General features: G+C 27.9%; 1 protein-coding gene and 1 long non-coding RNA gene across 2 annotated transcripts in view; one reads left to right on the forward strand and one right to left on the reverse strand.

Moving 5' to 3' along the window:
* Nucleotides 1-19,745, forward strand: part of LOC147808208 (uncharacterized) — a 306,815-nt gene that overhangs the window by 214,489 nt on the left and 72,581 nt on the right. The gene's annotated exons all lie outside the window — the stretch shown is intronic.
* LOC107454132 (toll-like receptor Tollo) overlaps nucleotides 1-19,745 on the reverse strand; it is a 201,647-nt gene that overhangs the window by 180,989 nt on the left and 913 nt on the right. The gene's annotated exons all lie outside the window — the stretch shown is intronic.

A 19,745-nucleotide genomic window follows, 5' to 3' on the forward strand; every position in this document is an offset into this window, starting at 1 on the left:
TATAATTCTGTTAAAAATAGAGGAAATAAAATTTTGTTACACGTTTTACAACTATACAACACACTATTACATGGTATTTAGGATAACATTACTGCTTCTAAATATGTGTAAAATATTTTTTGACAGTGCCAGTGAAAAAAATTCTTTCTTAATTATTGGTCCACAGTAATGTTTTATAGAAATAAAAAATATATGTTATCATTTATACATTTTTTTGTCATTGAAGCCTCATATCACAAATTTAAGGGTGCGTATTATCTTGTCAAAAGTTACTCGGGCGAAGTCTTCTGTTAAAAATTATGTCAAAAAATAACGAGTGCGAAATCTCTCATCAAAAACTACATTGTAAGACATTAAGAAGACTCTCGTCAAAAACTACACTGTAAGACATACTACATTGTAAGAAAGACATAATACAATTAGTCCTTACATTGTAAAACATAATGAATTATGATAATCTCTCGTTAAAATATTACGTGTACAAAGGTTCTCGTCAAAAAATTGCGTGTAAAGAATCACTTGAATAAACTAATTATCAAAAAAATGACAAAGCAAAAAATCTATTGCCAAAAATTTACAATGAACAAAATCTCTCGTTAAAATATTACGAGTACAAAGACTCTCGCCAAAAAATTACGTGTAAAGAATCCCTTGAATAAACTAATCATCAAAAAAATCACAAAATAAAAAATCTATTGCCAAAAATTTACAATGCACAAAATCTCTCGTTAAAATATCACGTGAACAAAGGCTCGCGCCAAAAAATTGCATGTAAAGAATCCCTTGACTAAACTAATCATCAAATAAATCACAAAGAAAAATATCTACTGCCAAAAATTTACTATGCGCAAAATCTCTCGCTAAAATATTACGAATACAAAATTTATAGTAAGTCGAAATTTTGCACACAAAGGATGCTAAGTCTAAATATTCATATTACTCAACATTTCTAAAATATACCCCGGTTTACATCTGACAAAAAATTATTCTCAGGGGAGGGGGGAGAAAAAGAAAAACATGAGCGTAACTTTTGTTCTTCGTCGCAAATTACAGCTATGTTCACGTAAACATATTTACTCGTCACTAAAAATAAACAGAATCGTTAGCCAAGGTGCGAGTAAAGAAGAAATCATCTTTGTTATTATGCAGGCAAAGATTGCCTAACCATTACTACCCCTCCTTGATATCCTTTTTGGTTTTTCACAGCTACTCAGTAACTGCTGGGCGGTGCGAACATCCATCAAGAAAAATTGTGACACACCAAAATCCAAACCTCAGTATTTATCATTGGGTGCGAGCATGGAAATGGAACCCGTGAAGCAAAAGTAACCGGTACTAATGACTGCATAAATGTTTCATATGATTTATTCTCTTCCCCCCAGCCATCTGTCACCGCTGCTGGCCATTTTTTTGTATCTGTTCCCTCAAAGAAGAAGAAGAAAAAAAGAACTTGATGGTTGTTGCAAACGACAATCGAGAACTTATTTTGCTGGAGGGAAACCAGGAGGCGCTTGCATCATCAGGACAAGTCATTCCTGCATAGAACGGTTGGTGTAAACGTCATTATATCTATGAGATATTCTCTTTTGGAATCCGGTTTTGGAAAAAAACGATGCTGTCTATAGCACAGCGTTGTCCAATCCTATTTGACTTGACAGCCAAGGGAAAATAAGAGAAAAATTTGAATTTATTCCAATGCACAAAAGGGACACGTTTCGAACGATGATGGGGACACCCATTCTAATATATGTCTCAATATTCTAGACATAAAGCTGAATATATCAGTGGCTACTTTACTTTGATATTACATATTTATTTAAAACGAATATTTTTTCCTACGCAAACCGGATATCTTTTCATTCGTTTTCAGAAGAAGGTAAAAAATGAGAAATGCAGTATCCGAAAAAAAGAAAAATCTTCGAAGATCCGAAAATATTTATAACTTCAAGTGCGAAGTGATGCAGTTACATTCAGTTTTCAACAATCTCAAAAAATAACAGTGACTTTTCTTGGCAGTTGAGGAAATTAGAAGCTCTTGAGCAAAAGTTTGATACCTCACCGACGACGTTTTAATGCTTGTACTGAGCTAAACGTTTGAATGATTTTTTTTCTCTTCTAATGCTCACCTAGAATGTCATTCAGCAATTATTTACGTCATTTCAATTCGTCAATTTCAATTTGGTAGTTTCTTGAAAGGAAACTTGCATCAAAATCGAATGATGACATGAGATTGCCATAACATCACGAATCTTTTTCTAACTGCTAATAATCAGAACAAATATAAAAAATTCTGGAAGGAACTTTTTAATGACAGGCACATCTAATTATAATCACCATCAGTTGTTTAAACTTTATTTAAATAGCTGAAGTTTGGGAGACTTAATCGGAATTCATCGTTTTCTCGCCAAGCCTTTCACAACAAACTTCATTAAATGTAAGTGGTCGATGAAAAATTTAGGAAGGCTTGTTACATGAATAGATATAAACAAAAACGGATTTTTATGGAGAATAAATGTAATTGGAAATAAAATAAAATGTACTTTGCATTATGTAAGCACATTGCTTCCTAAAAATATTTCAACTTTTCGAAATAATCCTCTTCAGTAAAGAATATCTATACCATTATGTTTTAGAATAGCATGCTGTGAATGATGCCTGAGGGAGAACTGCATTTCAATAACAAAAGAAATCCGTGAGTTATGTTTTTGACAGTGGGTTTTACGACTCGTGCATTGGGGTAACTCAAAATCCGCCCCCACTCACAGCTGTCACTGACGGCACCATTAAAAACAGTAACCTAGTCCAACTGCCCAAAAGATTGGCACCTTGTAACCCTTCCCGAAATCGCCTTATGGCGTGTAATTTGGTAGCATGATAAGAAATCTTCAACCTGATTGGGTATAATCTAAGCCTATTCTGGATTATCGGGATTACGCGATAAACTCCAGGATATTTGATTGACAGTTCAAAAGAAAACAAAACCGCCTACCGCATCTAGGTAGATTTGCAGTATGCGGCCTGGCTTGTTAGTCCAACAGCTTAGCAACCCCTTTCAAGTTGTTCCGTTTTTGGAGTTCTCAAATGACTGTAATTTTTTTTTTCTTCTTCAAAGAAAGGATTTAAAATAAAATGTTCTTGTACATATTTGTTATTTTAAGATAATCCAGTTTTAGTGTATAAAGTTCTGGATGTTTCTTTATCCAAGCAGTTTCGGAGAAGAGATTTTACGCATATCGGCTTGAAAAAAAGAAAAGTTTTAAGAAATAAGAAGTGGTATTAAGAAATCCGGTATCAACGTTTATTTATTTTTCCACTTTATAAGGATAAGTGTGGTAGTACGGTATTCACTAAGATTTTTCGAAATTTCTGGAATTTATTTTTATAATGTCTTACAAGCGGCTATACCATTTCCTTAAAACTTTATCATACTTTTAGCAACTAGACAAAAAAGAAAAAGAAATTCGTTGCCCTTTAGCAAAATTGTTTATTTAAATGTATAGTCTGAAATATTTAAATTCCTTATTTCAATTTTTTTATTGGTAATTGGGAGCGTTTTTAAATGGTTTTTTAAACATTCACATTATATACAAAAATCGTAAAAAAATTGCGCAACACAAATGACAAAAATAGTGCAATTTTTATAGCTTTAGTTATTATTTCATTAAAGCAATTAATACATTGCTACAATTTTATTAGAAAATATTACTTTTAAAGATTCAAAAATACTAAATGTTTTAAAATAATTATTTTAGATAAAGAGCTCTCTTAACTGAGATTATTTCATTGAAAAAGATGGTTAAAAAACCTAAAAATCCGAACTGTTTTGGGCCTAAGGGACCTATCTTCAGGTAAAACTGTAACTTAAAAAAATAATTAAAAAAAATTAAATAAAAAGTACTAGAAAATTTAAAAGAGAAAACACTACACAGCAAAATGTGTAATGGTTTACTCCATTACGCATACATCGGTTTTAAAATTATTATTTTTTCGATATATAAAATCAAAAGAAAATAACACAGGCGTTTGAAAATGCGTAGTGTACTAATAATTAAACTGTCCAATTTTTTACTTATATTGCCCTAAAATAATATTTTACTAATGAATGAAATGGATATATTTTCAGATATGAATAAAGAAACAAAATATCATAATCATTGCATAAACCTTAGTTTTTGCAAATTCATAAGATTTCTTTTAATCGATATTTTGCACTAGCTCAAATCAATGAGTCCAGGGTGTTGCTAGCGCAAATGTTTAGTTGAAAGAAGAACGCTTTTTTTAATATTGAATAATTTTAATCTTGTGATATAACACTAAAAATATCGATATTTTAGGCTATATCGAGATAATTTCCCTATTAAATTTATTTACATTAATCAATATTTCATTTATCCAAACAAACAAAATATCAACATTCCGAATATTATTTTCAATAATGCTTACGATATCATCGTATTCGATATTTATCACTTTCAAAAATAATTAAAATATTATCTTACACAATAATTATGATTATTGACAAAAAAAAATCTGCGAGATTATCGTATTCCGTATTCATACGCATCGAAAGTTATCGTAAATTATATGTTTTACTTTATAACCGTCGTTGAACAGCCGACCCAATTTAGGGTTTACGACTATTGAAGTTCAACTCCGTAGCCTTGTAATTTTAAACTATATATTTATTGTTATGCAGAAATAAAACCCAGTATAAAAACGCAAGACTATAAATACAAGACTATAAATGCCTTGGCCCTCTATGGGCTGTCGCGCCGCTGAGTTTGGAGTTTATAAATACAATACATGAAAATACTTTTTTAACGGAAGAAACACTGAAACTTAGTACATACCTACATTGCCCAAAAGCAGTCAAAATTACTGCATTGTGAAAGAATAACTAATGTGTAAATAAATTTTTTAAATAAATTTTTAATATTTTTATATTATTTACCGTTATATGACAAGTTATTAGTAAATGCTATCAATAAATAAATTTACTTCGCTTGGAAAAAAAATTTATTTATGCATTATTATTTGTACATTTTTTGCAAATGAAAAATCAGTTAAAAAGCAGTCAAAATGACTTTCTTGGGCAATCTAGTGTTAAAATATCGTTACCACCATGGTAAAAAGATCGATATTTCACCATTACTTAATTTTTAAAGCAATTTTCCTTCTTTTTTTAATTTTTAATTTTTTTTTTTTTCAAAACAACATACAACAATTGTTTGTACTTAAATGGTGGGCGTACGATGAAAGAGTCAAAATAAATCCTAATACAAACCATTCTATACTTAATTAAAAATTGCATACGTTTAGTACATTATAATGATGAGCAACTAGATCTGTGCTACTAGCTACTAAACTAGCTACTAAAAATACTCTCTCACGGAACAATTCACTATCAACAATCAAATCTAAATCAATTTCAAAATAGCTATCTTTTACATTTTTTTTTTTTCGAACACAAAATTGTTATTTACTTTTAATATCCACGAAAGAAAACAGCAATACCTATATTAAAAAAGTTCTTCGAAGGATCATTTTTAGGGAAGATCCTCCCTTTCGATAAGGTAAATTACTTTTGAAAAAGAAAAAAAAAATACCCCCTAACTCTCCCTCTTTCCCCTAGAAAAAATAAAATTCCAATTTGTTTACTTTTCATTTTCAAGATACCGGATTCTAAAACCTCTCATCTTAAAAGTATATATGCGGTGAAATAGAGTAAAGAATATGAGATAAATCAGCATGGTTGTAATTCTAGATATGTTTGAAAAATATATTTATTTTTTTATTGTTAATGGAAAGAAATTAGCTTTTACGATTTCAAAAGAAGAAAAGTAAGTATACACTTAGCGTTCTCGATGGAATTGCGATATTTACTTTTTAAAATCATTCAGTATCCTTCATATTTCATAACATAAAAGAGATCACCGATAACAATTTGAATGTTTTTAATATTTATCGTTTAATGTTTAACTACTTGAAAAACATACGAACTTGTCATTTTTAAGGAATTTATTTAAGGAAAATTGGGGACTAATGACTAAAAAAAATAATAGAAAATGCATAAGTAGTCTCGATTGCGAATCGTATTTCAAGGCACATTCAAATAAAAAGTATAAAACAGAATAAAAATAAAAATGAAATAAACAGTTTAACCCTTTGGTGCAGATGGGATACTGGAATCCCTTCTATATATATATATATATATATATAAATACAATATCCTTAAAAATATAATTTGGTACTTTTTTTTAATTATAAAAAAAGGTCTAATAATTACTAAAACAAATCTGTCTGATTATCAGAATTATATTTGTACTAAATATAAAGCCTAAAAGAGTAATTTAGTTTTATTTTTTCATTCATATTCAAAAATTTATCAATAATCAATTTTATAAATTAAAGAAATTTCAACGAGGAATAAATGCTTCTTTTATATCTAAATAACTGCAAATTTGAAAAATAACTGTTTGAAAGCGAATCCTGATTGGAAGATTTTACTTTAAACGAGGAAAAAAACTCCGGTGCTTTATGCTGTAATTCATAACAATAAATTATTATTATTATATAACACTTTTTCATTTATTTTATCTAAATTAAAACAAAACAATGTAAAAAAAGTATTAAAAATATGTTTAACACCCGTTTTTGCACCAAACAGTTTAAAAAAAATCATAAAAAATATAGCAACAATATAAAACCTTTAAAAAAAATATGTAAAGTTGTACAGAGCGACAAAAAAATAATACTTTATGAATCCATTCAGTGCTCAGAATGGTCAGAATGTTATGTAATAACTGTTATATTATTAGAATAGCATTTTTTTAAAAATTAATTGTAGAGAATTGAAAATTATCTACATTATGATTCATTCAGTGTTCGTCATATCAATAATAACTATGGCTTCGCTTCCTGTTGAAATTGTGCACTATTTTCATAATTAGCATAGAGGAGGCTGATTAAAAAGGTCCATAATTTAACCAAACAGTCGAGAATAACTGTTAAACTAACAGCAGTTGTAAAAAAGGTTTTTAAAAAACTGAAAAGCTTTTGAAAATCAGACGAATGAATAATCGTTAGATATTTATTTAAAAAACTAAATATAACCGTTAACTGCTACATTGAATTCTGATAAGAAACCTGGCATGCAAATGACTATTACACTTTAATTAGCGCTACAATCTCTTCCACTAAAAGCAAAACAGCCCAAAACGCTTCCCCAATTGCTTTTTAATTCTTAAAAACAATTCCTATCTACATCAACTTTTATCCAACATCGAAAACATCAGAAGCGTCGCGTTTTACTTGTTCCAAACTCGCGTCTGCACCATCCGGTAAAAGCTTTACCGCTCTACCAGATAACAGGCAAAGAAAGTTTCACATGACATTCCGTGCCATTAAGATATGACAGCAGGCTGTGAGACAGAGAACGATATATAATACCGCTGCGAACCCTCCAGATTTTGCGGCAATTTGACATTTTGGGCGACAACGCTTAAGTGGTGCTATAGATATTGTTGGAACGGATTTCTTTCGTTTCGGATTTCTTTCTTCTTCTTTCATTCGATTTTTTTCTTTCTCCATTCCTCGTTTTGCACAATAGATATATAAGTAAAACACTTAAGATGGAATCTAGGCCCTGGTGCATTAAACAAAGTCAATAGAAAGCTCTTTATGCAACAGATACTGGGGAAAAAGATTTGTGTCGGATAAATTAATCTGAAGAGAAATGTTTGGAGGGAGATTCGAAGAAAATGTTAAGGAATTGAATTTGCCGAAAAGATCGATTCAGCGTCCGTAGAAGGGAGGTGCAGGGTGCAGAAAAAAATTTATGGAATTACAGATGTTTTACATTCCTCTTTTTTTTATTTTGTTAGAGCTAAATTAATTGTGTATGCTGCAGAAATATTCCAAAACTTGAAGAGAAATTAAAAAAGTGTTCTTAATTAATAAACACTTATTAATTAATTTTGAGTAAATTAATCAATATTTGTATCAAAAATATAATATAATATAAAAAATATAATATAATAAAAAAATATCTATATCAGGATTATTTAAGGAGAATGTTAACGGACCATTAAAAAAATTAATTTTCTATATTAAAACGGGCCGTTTGTACAAAATAGTTTATTCTAAAAATGGACCCTTCAAAAAGTTTTTTATTTTAAAAACGGACTTCCTAATTAATCAATAATTGTATCTAATAGTAAATTTATCAATATTTGTATAAAAAATAATTAATCTATACTAGGATCATTTTAAGAGAAGTTTATGTCTGTTAACGGACAATTCAGAATTAAATGTTTTATATTAAAACAGGCCCCTTGTACAAAAGTTTATTTTAAAAATGGAGCCTTCAAAAAGTTTTTTTAATTTAAAAAACATATACCCTTAAAAAAACTTTAATTATAAAAACGGGGTTGATGACATCTTTAACCCCTAATTTCAAAAATACAAGGCTTAGAAATTAAAATTTCATATTATATAAATAACCTTATTTTCACATACACAAGACACTGGTATAAGAAATCCGATTTTGAGGTAAATTGATTCAGAAAACTAAGAGTATATATTTCACAAGTTCAAAATAACCGGACCTGTCATAAAGAAGAAGAATTAAAATCTGTGATTTTTGAAAAACCACAAAAACAGAAACCTACTTTTACAAAACTATGTAGAATTTTCACTAACTCACAAAGCTTTTTGAATTAACACCTGTATGCATTAAGTACATTTACATAGTCAACAACTTACATATTTTTAAAGAATATTTAACACATGCTGTGTTCCTATACTTTTTTTTTAATGAAGTTTACCAATGAATTGCTTGCATGAACATTAAATCGGCAATAACTAGCAAAACTTAATCATCAAAAGCATTAAGACAGTGAACATAAAATGTTATTGACGTGTGATATTGAGAATATACGAACTTCTTATTGATTATGCGTGAAAAATGATTATTACTTTATACAAACACGCCACAAACAAAATAACAAAGCGTTAAAAGTGAATAAAATTCGTGATATTTATATGAAAGAGTTATTTGTTCAACGAACTAATTTAATATGTAAAACGAAATTTATTAAAAAGAAAAAGTAGCGCAGGCTTCCCAAAGAAGTTGCTGAAAGAATACAAATATTGTTTTCAATTACGCTACGTAATATATTTTCCTGGTCTAAATTAGTTTTCCTGAACAAAGCATTTCGCGAATATTCCATAAATAAGAAAAACTAAATGTAATGGATTAATTAAAATAAAGAATGGAATCGTTTCAGAGTTTTAAACAAATGTATGTACGAATTTATAATCTTTTCAGCAACTTATGATTATAAGAATTACTCAATAATTTATGAATAATGCATTAATAGCATATCAATTCATGATTATTACATAATTTACGCAATAATTTATGAATCGATATAGCATAATAAAATCACTGCATAGCAAATAATCATAGCATAAATAACACAATATAGTATAGAATAGCGAGTAGCATAATAATAGCATGATAATAAAAATAGTTAGTAAATAGCAAAGTGAAAAAGGAATGCAAAGTTACTTAACATGCAAAATTTGCAAAAAATAAATAAATTGTATTCGTGGCAAATAGGCAGAACATCAGCTTTGCTAAGAGAAATAGCATACTGAATAGTGTAATTAATTTATAAACGGTGCATAAATAGCATGACGACATATGAATGACGTATAAACAGCATGAAATTAGAATGACAAATATGCAGACTCTGAGAAAAAGTAAAATATATCCATACCAAATGTACGCAACTCCGGTTTTATGAAGTGAATTGAGTCCTATTTAATTGGGATGCATGTATATTTTTTAATGAAAACAAATGCAAAACCAAGCAGTTTAAATAAGCAATTTTAATCTTCTTTCTAATAATATTCGCCAAGGACGTATCACAAACGCTAAGTTGGTGCAAATGCAATTTATTTCAACAAAATAATGAACTTGTTCTTTTTTTTTTCTTTTTAAATGCCCGCTGCTATTACATAACCCGCTTTCAGACAATAGACCCTTGATGGAAGCAACATCGTTCGTTTAATACCACCTGCAAAACGTGAACCAGGTAAATGGTCATTTTTTTTGATACGCCGAAAGTATTGATGCATCAACTCCGTGAATTTTTTTACGTTCGTAAAGTGCACTTGTCTGCACTATTTGTAGATCGAACTGGCGGATAAAATACAAGTTCCTTTTTGAAAGAACTTAATGAAAGAAAAACACCTATCTCGAAATGAAGGTTCCTCTTCTCTTTCATTGAAGATAAGACGTTAGAACCCTCAAACGATTTCTCTTACTTTCGTTTTCTATCTTACTTTTATTTTATTTTTTCATTTAGTTTTCTCGTACGAGTTTTTGTTGATAAAAGGCAATTTATTCCATGGTAATAGTCCATTCAATGTTAGTTGCTTACTTTCTTTGGATTAGTAGCGGAAGGCTTTGCTCGAAAAACTAATTTAAGCGAGAGAAATATATATAAAGCGTAATTAGAAAATGTTACCATTTGGATCGTTTTCAGCAAATTCTTTTGATTCTCATTCCGTTTCCTTTTCCGTTCGTATTTTTAATATCGTTTGCATTTCTTTTATGCCTTTCACCGAGTAAATAATATATCCACGCTAAACGGGTAAGTTTTCATTAACTTTTAGTGTTCTTTAACTATAAGCGGCGTATTTGTTTGTACATTTTATTTCTACTTTCACGAACGCTTGCGTTTATACATTAAAGTTAAATATCAAAGAGAAGATATTTAAGCGTTTACTGGGTTAGAATAATATAAACTTGCAACATTATGGGTAGTTTTCTAAAAATAAAAAATAAAAATTATAACAATTCGTTGGTGTTGCAAAAATAATTTAATCTTACTTTGTTTAAAAAAAAATTTATCGTGTTTTTTTTTTTTTTTTAAGAAATACTTAATCATTATTTTATTAGATAACAAAGCAATTACAAATGAATTCCAGAAAATTCATAATTCTTTAATACTGTATATGGCGAAAAAATATCCTCAGTGGTAGACTCTTGTCGTCAGGGTAAGCGTAGGAGGTTTTCGTGATTTTCCCCTCCACGTAACATAAATTAGGGTTAATTACGCGATTAAAAAGTTGGGTATAAAGTCCTCCCCACAAAGGCAAATTTCTCCTTATTTTAATCCAGGAGTTCCCTTGTCTTTTGGATTGGGTCCAAAGTTACAAGGCTAAGGAGTAGAACATTAGTAGTCGTAAACCTAAAAATTTGGGTCGGCTGTTCAACGACGGTTATAAAATAAAATACTCTACATTGTTTTTAGAAATTCGTAGATAGCAGAGATAAATTCTATTATGCCCCCCACCCCCTGCTACCGCTATTGGTTCTGTAACAGTTTAGTTATAAATTATATTATTTAAAGTAATACACTAAAACTTGATCGCAAGCATTATTTTTACAATGTAACCATAAATTAAATCTGTACCGTACATAAAGTATACGAAGTACATCGATATGTACAGCTTTTTATGATATATTAGACATAAATAAAAAATTAAACTATCTATATTCTTGTTACAGTCTAGAATACTTGTTAAGGAACAAAACAATACATGTTAAGCAATTCCTGCGCACACGTAATTGTATGTTTTAACATGCATAGTTAAGTGGAAACAATGACAGATGCATCGAAACTTTCAATACATCCTTTAAAGATATGCGTGTATAATAGTCATAACGCTTTACTTTTTACCATTTTTTTACCATATTCGGGTGTGTCTAACGTAAAGATGAGCAAAAAAGGCTATGGAAATTCAAATGTTATAATGAGATTTGTAACATGAATACATTCAACACGCAAATATAAATCAAAAGAGCAAATCATGCAATATTTCAATAGAAATGTTAAAAAGAACGTTAATTTTGTCATTAACCAGTAAAAAAACGAACAAATAATGTGCGTAAGAAAATAGCGTTTATGTGACGTATAGCTACAGCGCACGAAAGTTTTTAATTTTAATAGTAAATAAAAAAACGAAGAACAAATGCATAATAGAGATAAGCATACTAAAATTCAAAAACAATGTGAGAAATACATAATTATACAACTCATGATTAATGAAAAAAAAAACATATATATTAATAGATACACTGTAAAAAATTTCTGTTAAAAAACATAATAATTTCGAAACTTTCCTACAGAAACTATTGTTCTCTAATACTACAGAAATTTACAGTTTAACTACCAAATTCTATAAACCAATTCATTCTTAATTTATCAAAGTAAACCAGCTATTCAAAAAGTGTTTTATGTTTCATCTTTTGAAGGTTAGGCGGAAACGTAGATAGTCCATTAAATTTATTTTCGCTATTTAAATTTTCTCTTTATTTAAGCTAATTATAATTAACTAAGAATTTTATTCTTTTATATTTAATTAAATAACTGGAGAATTTTAATTAATCCAAGTCAAGTGAATATACCATTAGGAGAAAAAAAAATTTTTTTTTTCAATATTTTAAGTATATATTTAAAGGATTAATAAAATACGCATAACACTTTTCTATAACAAACTATACAACTTATTGTTAAATTTTAAAACAAACGATATTATTCTTAGTAGATATCATAAAAGATATAGCGATATTATTCTTGTAATTATAAATTATACTTATTACTATATATTATAAGTATGTAACTTATTTTATCTTAATAATTATATATTATATCTTAATATTACTTTAATAATTATATCTTAATAATTATATATTATATCTTAATATTATTTTAATAATTATATCTTAATAATTATATCTTAATAATTATTTCGTAATAATTACATATTATATAAGGATATAACGATACTATCCTGATAATTATTATGTTATAAGGATATAGCGATATTAGTCTTTCTGTCCTAATAAATCACGAGAAAATTGTGTTAAAAGAACGCAATAATATGAAATATGATCAAAATTATGAAATTAGAGGAAAGACTTAAAAATACCTATTGCAGTTTCCACTAAGACGAAAGTAATAATTCATTAAAATCAGGACGTTCTTTAGAAAAATAAGAATAAAAGTTACAGCGAAACGCAATAATTCACGAATCTTTACCTAAAAAAACCCAGCGTCACGTCGAATCAAGATGGTGTTCCAAGGGATTACGTTGCACATAAGAACCTGGGAACTGCTTACGTAAACTGTGGTAAATTAATTTATTTCCTTCAATGCAATCCATAAAAATGAAAACACGATGACAGTTCCACAAGTGTGGTCCTTTTTTTTTTTTCGTGCATTTTCAGGAAATTTACCAATTTGAGCGAAAATAAACGAAGAATAATTCACAGCAGGGAGCCCATTGGGATTAGCGAAACGAAATTGCAAAACGTGTCCAGCAAGAGGGTTTTATCCCAGGGTGGTCGACGGTCAGTCTGTCTGCATGCAAACCTTAACGGTTTCCAGTTTCTGTCACCAGAAGAACTTAGTCAGGAAATATTTTGGGATTATTTTTCCCCACTTAGGATAAGGAGTTAAGGAAATTACACAGCCATTACGCCCCAAGGTTTTATCTCAAGAGTTGATTGATTACTTTGCTTCGGCAAAGGATAAACCTTTGACAAAACTAAAAACCTTTCGTGAAAGATCCTATTTCAGGGAATGGAAATTACTACCCGCATGCACTTGGAAATGCGCATATTGTTTATCGCTTCTGGGGATGTCATTATGGAAAATTGGCGCATAACAGTGCAAAAACAAACTGCTTGTTATATTGGATTATACAGGAATAGATTATTTTTAAAAAATATTGTGGTTAGCAGTAAATCCGTGTATTATTATAAACATAACAGGATTTAGCTTAAATACCGTGCATTTTGAATAATATTAAACCGCAAAGGAAAAAAATATTAACTCTCCCTGATCAATAAACAGAAGAATTGAAGGAAATGTTTTATACCAAAGTGAACTAAATTCTTCAAATTCTTTTTTCATCCCTCATTTCAATAAATTTAAAATGCATTATTACAAACATAACAGGATTTAGCTTAAATACCGCGCAATTAAAGGTATAATATTAAACCACAAAGGCGAGCATTTATTATTAACTCTTTCTGACAAATAAAAACCTACAAAAATATGAAATAAGTTCCTGCTTTAAATAAAATATCAAATCTATCGCTTAAAACTTTTATTTCTGTGTTTTATTCCTTCGATCATAACATTTTATGTATAAAAAAAATCAATAATTCACGAATATTAGTTTTTAAAAATATTGTGTTTTGATGTGCACGCGCATTATTTTTAGGTTTTTAACGTCAGATTAAGGTTAAATATCGTGAATTTAAAAGCATAAAATAAATACCAGATAGGCGACTACTTATTATTAATTCTCTGTTATAAATAAACAAGCCGATAAGAAAATTTTCAAATAAAAATTAAATAGAATTTTGAAATAATTTTCCTATTTGTCATAAATTTTCTAAGAAAAAAAAAATTTCAGTTAAATCAATAAATTTTACAAAAAAGAAATTGCTTGTTTCAATTATCGCATACACTGTAAAAAATTCCGGATCAAATTACAGTAAAAATACCTGCACTCTGAGTGCCGGTAGTTTCTTACGGCAACATGTTTAGGAGCAAAAAATCTGATATACCTTTAATTTTACAATAATAATTATCGCAAAATTACTCCCATTAAATTTATAATACTGTAAAAATTACGGTTTAACATTTTAGAACAAAAATGGTTTAAACGGTAAAATGGAATTTGAGGATGATGCCTCCAAATAACCTTAGTTTTCACAAATGAAATCCGCAACATTTTACGCATTAATATCATCATAGCAACAAGATGTAGCTGTCCCGCCCATTTAAAAGTCAAAAATTAAACCATGTGAATATTTATCATCCATCCAGAATTCGGAGCTAAATCCTCTGTTTACCATAAATGCTTAGAAAACAAGCTTTAATCTTCATTTTTTTCTTCCGTTTTTCAAAATCCGTTTGATCAACGTATAAGAAATTTAAATCAATCATCTGCTGGTATTAGAATGTGTGTGTATTGAATTTTGTTCTTTTCTCTTTCGAGGGTCGAATAAATTATGGGGGGGAGAGGGAGAGGAACTGTCCAGACATCAATCATAGATGATTTGACGAAAACTGTCTACCAAGTAAATCTTTTTTTCTACAATAGAATTTTTCTTCTACCCGTCTGTAAGTCATATTTTGCGATATTAATTTTTCAATTTGAAATTCCCATATGAATGAAGAAAATGACAGGGAATTGATAAAAGAAACTGTCAATCCGAATCAAATTGAAATAATTTTCAATCCTAAATTTGACAAGGACGGAGTTTGTTTAAAATAAAATCGGTCATCAAAAAAAGAATAACAATTTCTAGATGTATCTAAAATTGTTTCAGATTGATAAGCAAATTGGTCAAAAGTAGAAACCTGTTTTGTCGGAAATGAAAATTGTTGTTAAAGAAAACTACTTATCAATCAAAAATGGATATAATAATTAACTTAATAGGTACTCGAATGTTTGTTGTAGCAATAAAAATACACTAAAAAATTGTACAAATTAATAAATTGTCGCAATAACAATTGCCTTTGAATGACTTGAGGGGAACTAACAAAGATATAAACATAAATGATGCATAATGCTTTTAACAAAATTGAAATATTGTATGTTATGTTCTTATCAATCAATGATAATTTTGTACATTTTCGTAATTATTAAATGACAGAATAATGAATCCCAAGTTACAACCAAAACAAATCTCAAAGGTTTTAATGAAAAGTACGACGAATTAATAAATACGAATTACAAATACAAATTAATAAATTGTCGCAAAATTGTGTCTGGAGTATATGAACGGCTTACAATGATATAAAAATTATTCAGAAAACAATAAATGACGCATAAAAAAATTTAAAAATCGTGTATTTGTTCTTATCAATCAATGATATTTTTGAAGATTTCCGTAATTATTAAATGACAAAATAATTAATCCCACGTTAAAACCAAAACAAAACTTAAAAGGTTTAATGAAAAATCTAACAGCTTTTCTTAATGTTTGCTAAGGTGTGACTTATAAATTTCATAGAAGAATGTAAAAGGTTCTATTAGCTGTATTGAGCGATAATGTTCTGATAATTGAAATAAGTATTCTTCAACGAAAATAATTTAAATTGAAACAATGGCAGTTAACTGCAACTGAAATCGATTGCGGTTAAAAAGAACAAACAAAGTAATTATAATAATACAAAAAATTGTCATTTCTACTTAGCATTTCTTTGGGGAGACGCAATTATTAGTAATTTCCACAACATACAAAGCATAAAAATTTGTAATAAGACTAAAATACTATTTCTGCCACGTATCATTATAAATAATTGCATTATAATTTTTTTAATTATAATATATCATTATAATAAATCATTTTTATTATTCTAAATAAAGCAAGAAATAACTTAAGAAAAAAACTCTTGTGCTTTAAACGTCACAAAAGGAAAAAATAATTAAAAGTTGCCTGTTAGCAATGCATAAATTTAAATGAATATAAAGCTATATATTTATAATACTTTCAAATAATTTTGAACTGTATCTACATATAGTAACATCTTATTATTATAAGATATTATAATAGCAGTAAATATATAATAGCAGTAAATAATAATAGCAGTAATATTGATAATCTACTTATAGTTGTATTTTATCATTGTAAGCTTAAATTTATATAATATACCGAATTTTTCAAAAACTTCTGAACGGAGTTGGAAAAAAAACACGCATAAAATGACATGCAATGGAGAGAGAAAAAAAACACATGAAAATGGGAAAATTTCCATAAAAAGTAACAGGAAACTCGAATCAAAAGAAAATAAACTTCTCTTTTTTATTCCAAATCTCAAGCGCAAGTTTTTTTATTCGAGAGCAACCAATTTTTTCATTGTACTTAGAACAAATACAGTAAATTCCAATAGGTAAATAATGAATGAACAAAACAAAATATGAAAAATAATATATAAATAAACGCAGGAAATAATGTCAACAAATTTCAAACAGTGACAGTATTCGATTCCCACGGCTTGATTCTCATAGTGTCACACATAGGTCACACTTGAGAAGATTTCGCGTTCTATAAACCAAAAACACTGGAGCAGGAAAAACAAATAGTAGCGATGAAATAAATAAAGTGAGTATGGCGTGGAAATCGGAAAACAACGAGTTTTCCCCCCTTTCTGTTTTTACAAGTCAAAGGACGAAATGTCAACTCAAAATTTTACACGCGACGGTAAAAGTAAATATGCAATGATCAAAAGAATAAAAATAAAGTACCTAACAATTATCTATAAACAATATTTATGCTACGAAATTCGGATCCTGATTTATCCCATGAACAATTTAAACAAAAACAGGTAGTGATATACAAAAAAAAAAAAAAAAAAAAAAAAAAAAAAAAAAAAAAACTGAAACCGGACAGAAATTAAAAACTATTGAGCAAAAAGAATAAATGGACTTAGCTTTTACAATAACAAAGTAAATGGACTTAGTTTTTACAATAATAGAGTAAATGGTCTTAGTTTCTGTTATACTCTGTATTAAAATAACAAAACAACGAAAGTTTGTATAATTAGTCTCAAAATCAATTTGTCAAAACACAGAGGAATGAAGAAAACAAAAGGTTTTTGTTGTTCACATTGTTTATGTCAGTATTGACGATTTTTTTCTTTCCTTTTTTGTAATTAAGATTGTTATTTTTTTTTTATAATTCTCTATATTAGGAACGCAAAAGGAGTCTTTGTAATTTAAAAACAACTAATACGTAACTTCATCGTAATGAAAACAAAGTTAAAAGAAGAAAAATCCTTTTAATTGACATTTTTTTTAAAAAGGATATTATTTATTCCTAATTTTAAAACAATGGACTCGGACAAACTTGAGTTAAAGAAACATTAAGTTCAATGTCGATGTATTACAGATGTAAAAATTTTTTGAAAACGTGATTCAATATAATCAGTTATTTCAAATGCTTTTAAAGGAACTAAGTATTTCAAGCGTATTATTATTTTCACTGATGTAAAAAAAAAATTTTTTTTTTCGCATAAACTAGTGCCAAAAACAAAATAATGACAGAAAAAATCGATTAGAATTTTTTTGCTTTTTTCGCATAAACTAATGCTAAAAACAAAATAATGACAGAAAAAATCGATTATACTGCAATTATGAAAAGAATTTTCGCTAATTTTAAAATTTTTTGGAAAGACCACAGGAATTTGGGATTTTTTTACGAATACGGGATCATTTTTTGCAAAATTGAAGAGAGGTTTATCAGAAGATACATATTAAGTAGTAATAATAGTAAAGTATACCAAGATAAGAAACCATTTTCTATAAAACGAATCAAATAAGGAGATGTCATCCATTCAATCGAATAAAATGATACAAAAGCAAAGTCATTAACAAAAATCAATGTATCGATCCATTCTCAAGAAAACTAATCGAAAACTCTTATAAGATTTTAATCATAAAACAAAGTGTACTTTATTCAAAACGTTTTCAAATTATGAGTGGCAATCTATATATTTGCCATATCCAAATTAAAATATCGTAATTACAAAATGCGCGGCTGAGGAAACTTATTAAAAACAAGAAAAGTAATTTAAATTGATACAAATATCACGCAATAATGATTTATTTAGCGATGCATTTCGTGTTTTTAATTAACATGCAATAAAATACGTTAATGGTGCGTTTATATTATATAAATAATTTATCCAAAAAATATGAACATTTTGGTGGCGAAACGCTAATTATTAATTTATTATACGGAAATAAATATTATCGCCTTATAATTAGAAGAAAAATATTCTTATGATTAACTGTTATTGATTATGAAATATCAAAATCTTTAAAATCAGACAAAATACAATATTTTTTCTATAAAAAAAATTTTTTTTTCTTTATATGGAAATTTTTTAAATGAAGAAAACAAAAATAAAAGTAACACGAAGTTAGAAATATTTTCCTACATCTTTCATTTGGATAAGTTTTAAATAGATATTAAGAAGAAATATCGCATTAATAGTAACAAAAATAAGAATTATTTTTTCAAATTCTTAAAACAGACAAAAAAGTTTTTTTTAACTAAAAGAAAACAGTGCCTTTATTAAAGAACAAAAAAAAAAAAATGCCTATATTTTTAGTAAAATTATTTGACCGAAACAAATTCTATAGTTTAATGGAACGTTAAAAAAATATAATTATAGACAACTTTAAATAGTGCTAACTTTTTCGTGATAAAATTTTTTTAAACCAAAGGGAAAAACAATAGAAGAAAATAAGAATCTTATAAAATATAGAATATTAATAAATCGGGTAAATATAACAAGTATTCCCTACTACGAAATTTTTTGAATCTGTATAATAAAACGTATTATAAGTTCATTGTTTCCAATGTAAAGATCACCAATATTTACAGTAAACTTTGAAAAATATTTCAAAATAATTCAAAAAAACAGATAAAAGGAAACGTTTTAATGAAACAACCTGATAACTCAATTCACGCTTATGCCAACTTTTAATCGAGCAACTTTATTTTACGAAAATTTCATCATCATTAAAACAGATATTTAATTAATTGCAAAAGGTCAAAATAGAAAGAAAAAAAAGTAAAATTAGTGATTTTTTTTTAATGTTGAATAGCAAAGAACTGGAAAAAATTTATGGTACTGAAAAAT

Source organism: Parasteatoda tepidariorum, chromosome 6 (assembly GCF_982258835.1).
Source record: "Parasteatoda tepidariorum strain Cologne lab strain chromosome 6, Ptep-v5.0, whole genome shotgun sequence".
NCBI lineage: Eukaryota > Metazoa > Arthropoda > Arachnida > Araneae > Theridiidae > Parasteatoda > Parasteatoda tepidariorum.